We start from the raw sequence: 9913 nt of genomic DNA, 5'->3' as shown, positions 1-9913 counted from the left end.
TTTAAATTTTTTATTGTTATGTTAATCCCCATACATTACATCATTAGTTTTAGATGTAGTGTTCCATGATTCATTGTTTGTGCATAACACCCAGTGCTCCATGCAGAACGTGCCCTCCTCAATACCCATCACCAGGCTAACCCATCCTCCCACCCCCCTCCCCTCTAGAACCCTCAGTTTGTTTTTCAGAGTCCATCGTATAGAGACATATATTTTAAAGGTAAGACCACTCACCTTCCAGTGGCTCATTTCACAAAATCCATTTAATTCCTGCGAATATCATTCTATGACTTATTTCAGCATCCAAAATGCTATAAAATAACCTTCCTTGACTCCCCATTTTAAGGGGAAACCATGGATCCTCATGGTTTGTATCTTCCTTTGCTACAGCAAGCTAATTAACCTAACAGTAGACTGTCCCTAATGGTCTCAGGCTGGTGAAGCCTAGCAAGCAGAGTACTCAGCAAGATTTTGGCCAATCCCTCAGTGATGCTAACAAGCAGCTCAGTCCCATAGTAGTGTGCACATCTGGGATACCTGGAGTTTCCCTCTGCTGAGGGCCATCCTATCCATGAGTATGAAGTTTTATTTTTAATCTGAGCTCCAATTATTTCACAGACTTCTCAATATTTGTTTTTCTTCTCTGTCCTGAGAAAAGAGTCCCCCCCAGACTTCCAGGTCATTGGTCAAATTTGTATACATTTTCACTTATGTGGATCTTCCACAGCATTAATTTGCCACCAGCCATCCGCTCTACTTGTCTATTGTCTATAAGGCTTTATGTCTCTTAATAAGGTTCAATAAATATCTTTCTACAAAAGGCCAGATAGTAAATATTTTAGGCTCTGTGGTCCAAACAGTCTTTGCTGCGACTCAAATCTGTATTACAGCATGAAAACAACCAAAGACAATATGTAATAAATGCATGAGGTTGTGTTCCAATAAAACTTTATTTGTACAAACAGATGTGGGTCTGGATTTAGCCTGTTCACTGAAGGTGCTGACTCCTGGTTTATAAGTTGAAGTTCAAAGGACAGGAGACAGAGTTCAGAAAAACTGGCCTCTCAAGTGGATTAGAAGCTGCCAGTTTCAAAATCTCATGTCACACTAGTGTGTCACACTAGTGTCCTTTGGAGAAATGTTACAACAATTTAGCTTTTCCAAAACTTATAAGGACATTCCTCAGTATTGTCTTTACGTTCCTGAAAATATTTTACTCAATTCCCTCTGCCGGGGCTAGAGGCTTCTTTGAGCTACTAGTGTTGGGCCAGGTCTTGAAGATACGTGGTTTCACAACTATGTCCTCACTGACTATTGCAGTTCTCATGGAGTTTTTTAAAATCTGTGTTCTTTCCAAACTAAAAATCTGCTTTCTTCATGTTTCATGTTACAATCCTAACTAATATGCAAATCCCTCCAACTGGCATAATTTCAATAAGGGCAATTTGGAGTTGTAGTGACAGTTTGAGGAACTTTTGATATGAACAAATTTGTTCATTTGAGAGGCTCCATAAAACAAGCATTCAATGAAGCAAATTTTAAGGTCTTTTACAATCTGTTGGATCTCAAATTTGAATTGATAGTTTTTTAGGATTTATATAAATTAAAAAAAATAAGGAATTTTTAAAAAATGTTTAACTTTCAATGCTTTACATATTTTGACTCTTCTAAATAAAGCTTTTTTCCCCTTCCTAAAACAGCTATGTAAAAAGCTAGATAGTAAGTATTTTTTTGTAAAAAAATTATTCTAGAGTCACCTGGGTGGCTCAGTTGGTTAAGCATCCAACTCTTGATTTTGGCTCAGGTCATGATCTCAGGGGTGTGAGATAGAGTCCTATATTGGGCTCCACACTGGGCATGTAGCCTAAGATTTTCTCTCTCCCTCTGCTCCTCCCTCCCCCCAAAAAATATTCTAAACTTCAGTGAATTAAGCTAATAGTCTTGGTCTTGGTTAGAGGTAAGGATATATATAAACATATAAACATAATTTAAAGAGTCTTTTAAAATGTTATTTGTGAATATAGGGATTTATAATGTGGGCTAACAAAAGTTAATTTAATATTTCTGATAAGTAGGAGATTCTTTTTAAAAATGAGAGTTACTGAGTTTCAAAACAACTCTTTATGTCTCTTCCTAATTTTATCACAGTGTAAATAATATTCTACTTTGTCTAAGACTAATAATTGTAAGAATTCTTTACATATTTTAGATATTAACCCATTATCAGATATGTGGTTCATAAATATTTTCTCCCATTACACAGGTTGCCTTTTCATCTTGTTGACCATTTCTTTTGCTTTGGAGAAGCTTTTCAGTTTGATGTAGTCCTACTTGTTTAGTTTTGTTTTTCTTGCTTATGCTGTTGCTGTCAGATCCAGAAATGCGTGCCAAGAACAGTGTCAAGGAGCTTTTTCCTTTTGTTTTCTCCTATGAGTTTTATGGTTTCAGGTCTTACATTTAAGTCTTCAATCCATTTTGAGGTAAATTTTGTGAGTGTGTAAGATATGGGTCAGTTTCTTTTTTTTTTTTTTTTGCACATGAACACCATTTATTGACTAGACTCAATCTTTTATTCATTGAGTATTGTCAAATATTTGTCAAAGATCAGTTAACCATATATACATGGGTTTATTTCTATGTTCTTAATTCTGTTCTGTTGGTCTATGTCTGTTTTTATGCCAGTACCATACTTTTTTGATTACTATAACTTCGTAACATAGTTTAAAATCAGAAAGTGTGATGCCTCCAGCTTTATTCTCAGGATTGCTTTGACCATTAGGTGTCTTCTGTGTTACCACACAAATTTTCGAATTGTTTTTCCTATTTCTGTAAAAATACTACACTCAACTGCAAAAAAACAAAATCAGGTAACTTGATTAAAAATGGGCAAAGGACCAAAATAGACATTTTTCCAAAGATAATCAAATGGTCAGCAGATACATGAAAAGGTGCTCAACATCATTAATCATCAGAAAAATGCAAATCAAAACCACAGTATCACCTCTCACCTATTAGAATAGTTACAATCAAAAAGACAAGAGATGACAAGTGCTGGTAAGGATGTGGAGAATAGGTAACACTTGTACAGAGTTGGTGGGAATGTAATGGGTACAGCCACTCAGAAAACAGTATAGATGTTCCTCAAAAAATTAAAAATAGAATTGCCATATGGTATAGCAATCCCACTTCTCAACAGAAAATAAATCATTCCAAAGAGATATATGCCCTCCTATGTTTACTGTAGCATTTTTTACAATAGCCAAGTTACAATAGTCAAAACATGAAAACAACCTAAGTGTCTGCAGATGCACAAAGAATTTGTGATACACACACACACACACACACATAATGGAATACTATCCAGCCATAAAAAGAAGGATATTCTGCCATTTGTGACAACTGGATGGACCTGGACGGACACTTGAGGGCATTATACTAAGTAAAATAAGCCAGAAAGAGAAAGAAATATACTATATGATTTCACATATATGTGTAATCTAAATAAATAGATCTCCTAGAAACAGAGCACAGATTGGTGGTTGCCAGAGGCAGGGGTGAGAGGCAAAGGTTGTCAAAGTGTACAAACGTCCAGTTATAAGATGAATAAATTCTGAGAATTTAATGAACACCATGGTGACTGTGGTTAACAATCCTGTCATTTATACTCAAAAGCTGCTGAGAGTAGATCTTAAAAAATAAAAATAAAATTTAAAAAATTATTGTATTATGATTTTAATTCTAAATTTCCATATTTACTTTATGAATCAAAATATGTTGTTTCTAAAAATTATTCATAAACAAAATATTGTGTTCATCTAAGAAAAACTGTAATAAAGAAAGCCTTTTAAAGGAATTCATGCTTATAAATTTCTTTACCTTGTTCAAGCCATAAAGATAAACACAGACATGTCAACTTAAGTAGTAATTTCAAGATTCTTGTTAACTGTAAGACCTTAAACTAAATTAATTTTTAAATTACATTCATAGAAAATATAATCTGTGCTCATATGTAACCCATTATAATCTTCAACTAAAGAAGACATATAAATGTGTTTGGGTCATGTTACATACCTGTTCATTTTGAAGAAATGTAAAAAAAAAAAAATGTGTGTAAGGTATCAGAGTATATGTGTAGAGAAATGCATATTTATTATCTAGGACAAGAAGAGAGATAAAAAGGAAATATATTCTTTTAAAGGAAGACAAGTGTGGTTGCTTCAAAATGTAATAGTAAATAATGAAATATAGTTGAAGACGTACAGTAAGTGCAGAGGGTATGAATGAGGTGAATTTTGTGTGCCTGATATATAGTAAGTGAAAATAATGAGAGATGGAAGCAATGAAATATACTTAAAATTTAACAAAACTGGCTAAATATAATAGGTCTATTCACAAGGGGTGAAAAAGGATTGTGACTCCTTTACTGCAAACTGTTAAATGGATGATATGCAAATAAAAAAGGAGTAGGCAGAATTTGAGCTTTCTCTTTGTTAAATACTAGTTATTTTGTGCCCAAGTAACAGAGTTTCTTTTTATCATAAATATATTTTTAATTCTCTGTACTTTTTGACATATTTATAAATTATCTTTGATAACTATTGATTTTTGTAAAAGTTAAAAATGCCTAATATTATAGTCACTTATTGCTGAGCACATATGTGCATGTGTGTGTTTGTGTGTGTTTTAAAATACTATGTGTACTGTTCCTTGCATAATGAATAACTTATACTTGGATACCTGTGGCTTATGTTTGTATTTTTTTCCTATGATAATCTTTTTATTTTACCTTTCCCAAATTTAGGTCTCAAATTTAAGATAATAAAACTTGTCCTCTATACCTAAAATAGCTGTTTTCTAAATGACCATTGCTAACACGAAGCTATGCTACTTTACTTTATTAAAGGATGGTAAATTAGAATAATTAGGTTTATCTATCATGCTCTAAATTTTAATTAAAAATTAATCTGAGGCTTTACACAAGCTGAGAAACACTTCTGGAGCTTCTAAACGCATGTCTAGGACTTTATTCTGGACACTGTCATAATGAGAAAACCAATGGACAATGGCCACCCAATGGAATGAGTGGTAGCAACCAAAGAAATTGCAGAAGCTGTCAGCAGCTCTGGGATACAGTATTTCAGTACTGGATGGAGGAAATCCAGTATTTTGTGCTATTGATTTGGTCATCCTGGATATAATTGTAAATGAAGACCTTCAAGGAAATGTCACAGGAGAGGGAATTATCTTACTGATAACTTACAGAGTTACCGAGTAAACAGAAGGCTAAACACACTTTGACAGGCGATATCAGGGATGTTAGCCTTTTTATTAAAGTTGATTTAGGGATGGTCAGAAGAGGACTCCAGCCACAGCCAAAACTCAACACATCATCTACAAGATGAAAGAAAAGTGGTTCTCCGTGCTGATAGACCTCACAGAAATGCTTAAAACCACGTTCATAACAAGAAACATACTTCACTGAAGATACAAAGTTTATGGTAAACCAATCTGACGGAATTTTAACAGCTTTAGGAGAAGCCATGGGAGCCAAAAATGAAAGTGTGATCTCTCAGAATACTCCATGTAGAACAAATATACCTAACGAAGTACATTCAGAATTGTTCAGTGATGGCACCACTGACTCTAAAGAAAATCCCAGCAGGAAGAGAAATGGACTGTGTACAGATAAACATTCACTGCTCAGTAAGAAGCTCAAGGCACAAAAGATTAGCATTTTAAAGCAAGGTAAATATCCAGGGACATAGCAAATGTGTGTATCTGTCTCTTCCATTAATATCTCTACTGTACCATCTAAAAGTAGAATTTTAATTGTTTAGATTTGTAAATAAAAAGCCAAATTTGTAATAAGAATAAACCAAGTGATGATCAAACCATGGTAAGATTATTAATTCAACCTCTAGCCTGTTAATTTCTGACTTGAGATTTCTGAAAGTACTTAATTTATTCTACAAATTTAAGCCTCAAATTTAATATGAAGGTGCAGTTTTACTTCTCATGTTTTAATGTTTGAAATTAGAGAACAAAGTACAATAGGTACCTTAATTTGGGAGACTTGAGTGCCTTAAAATATGAATTCTGTAATGATTTAATGTATGTAAGTACAGTCTTGGACTGTAATAAAAGATGATATAAACAAAAAATAATATAAGTCTATTTGGTCCCTTAATTTAGGATAAACAGAACAAACCTGACCAGTCAAAAAGCACCTCAGTCTTATTTTTTTAATCACCTACTACTTATTAGTGGTTTGCAAAACTAGACATAGTGTCTACCTTTTAGTCAAGTGTAGATAATACACACTATTCATATAATCAGATAAGTATAAAATTGGCATTACGATAAATGCTTAAAAATGTAAATAGCAATAGTCTCAGAAGACTACATAATTAAAGATACTTGACTTAGATACTTGACTTATTTTGAGGAAGTGTGTTCAGGGAACTTTGAGAAAATAGATTTGGACTGGTGTTTCCAGAGAACAGAGAGAAAGGGTTCCAGGTAAGAGAATAGCACTTAATAGAGGCTCTATGTTGAGAGGAAATGTGGCACTGAAAAGTAATTAATGGGGACAGGCCTTAAAAAGTAAGGGAGTGCTTGATACTAGAGATGTGAGTGAAGAGATATGTAGGGTTGAGATCACATTATGGACTTTATTCCTTTTCACCAAAACAGTAAGAGAAGATTCAATGATTTTAAGTAGGGGTTTTAAATAGGGGTGTTCATAACAAGAAACATAGCAATAGTAAAACTGGATAACATAGGTTGTGCCTTACTGAATGCCAGGGATTGTCTTAAGGGTTTCCTAACTCATTTAAGAACCATTAAGAAGCTCAGATTAGTTCATCAAAACTCAGAGGCTAAGTAATATTCTTGTTTGAGTCAAGATTTGTGTATGCAAGTCACTTGTGATGACCACTTTTTAAAAAGCAGCAGTATATTCCTAGTTCCTGGAGCTTCTCATTCTGTAAGTCTACAAAGGAGGCCCAGGAATCTGAATTTTAATAAGCATGATCAATAATCCTGACAGACTGTCCATGGATCATAGTGGGACAAACAATGGGCACCTATTATATAATGCTTCTTATTCCACACACATACAAATGATCTGATCCCTTGGGAAAAGTCCCAGAGACTACACAGTCTGATCTTTCACTACTAAATTCCTATATCCTGCCTTCAAAGATTGGAATATGCAGAAGACAGCTGTTTATAGATCTTCAAAAAACCATGCACATCAAGCTAAAACAATGTCACTAAAATCTTAGCAAATATTATGCAAGAAGATCAAGATGGTAAACAAATTTCATAAACTGGTAACCTCACCAGTTACAAGATATTCCTATCAGAGGTACTGAACTTTCTGAAGTTTCCCTATGACAAAAAAATTCATCTAAGGGCTGAATTAAATTAGAAGAGTGGTTGCCTGACATGGGGTGGGGGTGGGGGTGGAGGTTGATAAAAAAGTGGCATGAGCAAACTTTTACAGGTGATGGTATTGTAAATCTTGGAAAGGTTTTAATTGCACCATATACACATTTGAACTCACTGAACTTATACTTAAGATCTATACATTTCACTGTATTTAAGTTATATGGTAATGAAACCAATCTATCAATCAATCAATAAATATAAATACCTGTGACATAATGACCTACTTCATGCCCCATCCTTACAACAACTCTCAACTCCAGTTGTCCTGGCATTTTCTATTCCTATGACCTTCTTGTGAAGAGGTCCTTAGGCACACAGCAATTCTAGAAACACTGTGCCTTTATCTATTCTACACAAACTTGTCCACATCAAAACACATCATTTCAACTTACATGTTTTGAGTGAGAACAGCTAACAAAACATTAAAATGTTGAGAGGTTGAACTAAATTTTCATGCATTTTTTTTTTAATTTTTTAATTTATTTTTTTTATTTTAAAGATTTTTATTTTATTTATTTGAGAGAGAGAATGAGAGAGAGAGAGAGTGAGCACATGAGAGGGGGGAGGGTCAGAGAGAGAAGCAGGCTCCCCGCTGAGCAGGGAGCCCGATGCGGGACCTGATCCCGGGACTCCAGGATCACGACCTGAGCCGAAGGCAGTCGCCTAACCAACTGAGCCACCCAGGCGCCCCCAAAATTTTTTAATTTAAATTCAACTTAATTAACATATACCGTATTAGTTTCAGGGGTAGAATTTAGTGATTCATCAGTTGCATAATGTGTTCATTACTTCAAGTATCCTCCTTAATGCCCATCACCCAGTAACCCCATCCCCTTCCCACCTCCCCTACAGCAACCCTCAGTTTGTTTCCTATAGTTTAGAGTCTTTATGGTTTGCCTCCCTCTCTGTTTTCATCTTATTTTATTTTTCCTTCCTTTCCCCTGTGTTCATCTGGTTTGTTTCTTAAATTCCACATGAGTGAAATCATATGGTATTTGTCTCTCTGACTTATTTTGCTTAGCATAATACCTTCTAGTTCCAACCATGTTATTGCAAATGGCAAGATTTCATTCTTTTTGATAGCTAAGTAATATTCCATTGTCTATATAAACACTTATGGAAGAAACTGAGGAAGACAGAAAGAAATAGAAAACATTCCATGCTCATGCATTCTTTAATTGAGCTTGTATTTGTTTAATAACTTTGTGAGAAGCAGAAAAAGATAGAATTATACTTAAGCCGCAAAAGGGCTAAGCTAAGAATGACCAGGGCCAGTGTGAGTGAATAAGATTGACAGTGGGCAGGAATTTTTGACCATTTCTGTTGTTTTTGGAGGTAGAGAATAAATAATATGCATATAAGTTAGCTTTTCCCCAGAAAAATTTCAAGTCACTTTAATTCTAGAATTCAACCTGAGGATCAACAAGTCTCTATACAGCACGAACTGAGTCACTGATGGAAAATGTACTCAATATAAAGAGAAACACAAATTATGATCAAACTATATCCAATTTAACTTTTTTTATAGTAGACAAAATTAAATAATGATTTTATTTTTATTATGTAATTGTTTAAAGATCAACTCTTCTTTCTCACCTTTGCCTTTTAGAAGTTTTCACTTTTCCACTTATTAAGTGTAAAATAGGAACTGAGTATATATTATTTATTTAAAGGTCACATAAAATGCAAGATAATGTAAAAAACGTAATAACTATAAAGTTATAGAATTGATGAAAACTTTAAGAAATTCAAATAATTCACAGTATTAAATCCTTTTTGTTTTGGAAGAAAAACAGTATTTTCATTTTCAAATGTCTGGACTACAACAAAACAGGGTAGGTAAACAACACAAAAAATACTCGAGCCTATTAATTTTATTCAAGTTCCTTCCTTATAATCAGTGCTAACCACCTCAGTCCAGGACTTCAAAATAATGGCAATCAATAGTAATGTCCTTTGAAATTAAGTCTATATAGATTTATTAATATTTATTCTTAAAAAATAAAAATCCATTTTTGTGAAAAATAATTTAAGTCTCAAAAAACAAAAAGGAGTATGACTGGAATCCAGATATACAAAGGAACAAGCATGGCATAACAGGATTTTGAAGTTTATGGATGAAATAACCTATAAGTTGATTATCAGATGCCAAGACAAAGAGCTTGAAAATGTAAGAGCAAAATCCCTGCATGTTTGATATAAATGGTATTGTGATAGCACATTTCAAATGATGAGCAAATATGATATCTATTACAGAAGAGAAACACATCAACGGATGAATGAAAAGGAGCATAAATAAACCAGAATATAGCTCTATTTAAAAAAAAAAAAAAAACTGATACAGGGAAACTATAATGGTAGACTGGTGAGAACTTTACAAAAATTAAATTTGAAGTAACAATTTCTCTAATATGGACTATAAATGACATGAAGAGAATAAGTAGTATACATGCATAATAAT

General features: G+C 33.7%; 1 pseudogene; it reads left to right on the top strand.

Annotated features, from left to right (window-relative positions):
• The first annotated feature begins 4969 nt into the window (after positions 1-4969).
• Positions 4970-5745, top strand: LOC102746634 (ethanolamine-phosphate phospho-lyase pseudogene; annotated as a pseudogene).
• The last annotated feature ends 4168 nt before the right edge of the window (positions 5746-9913 follow it).

The sequence above is a fragment of the Leptonychotes weddellii genome, unplaced genomic scaffold (genome assembly GCF_054177405.1).
Source record: "Leptonychotes weddellii isolate Sample4059 unplaced genomic scaffold, ASM5417740v2 HiC_scaffold_3704, whole genome shotgun sequence".
Lineage (NCBI taxonomy): Eukaryota > Metazoa > Chordata > Mammalia > Carnivora > Phocidae > Leptonychotes > Leptonychotes weddellii.
This window is presented reverse-complemented; position numbering and strand designations above follow the sequence as displayed.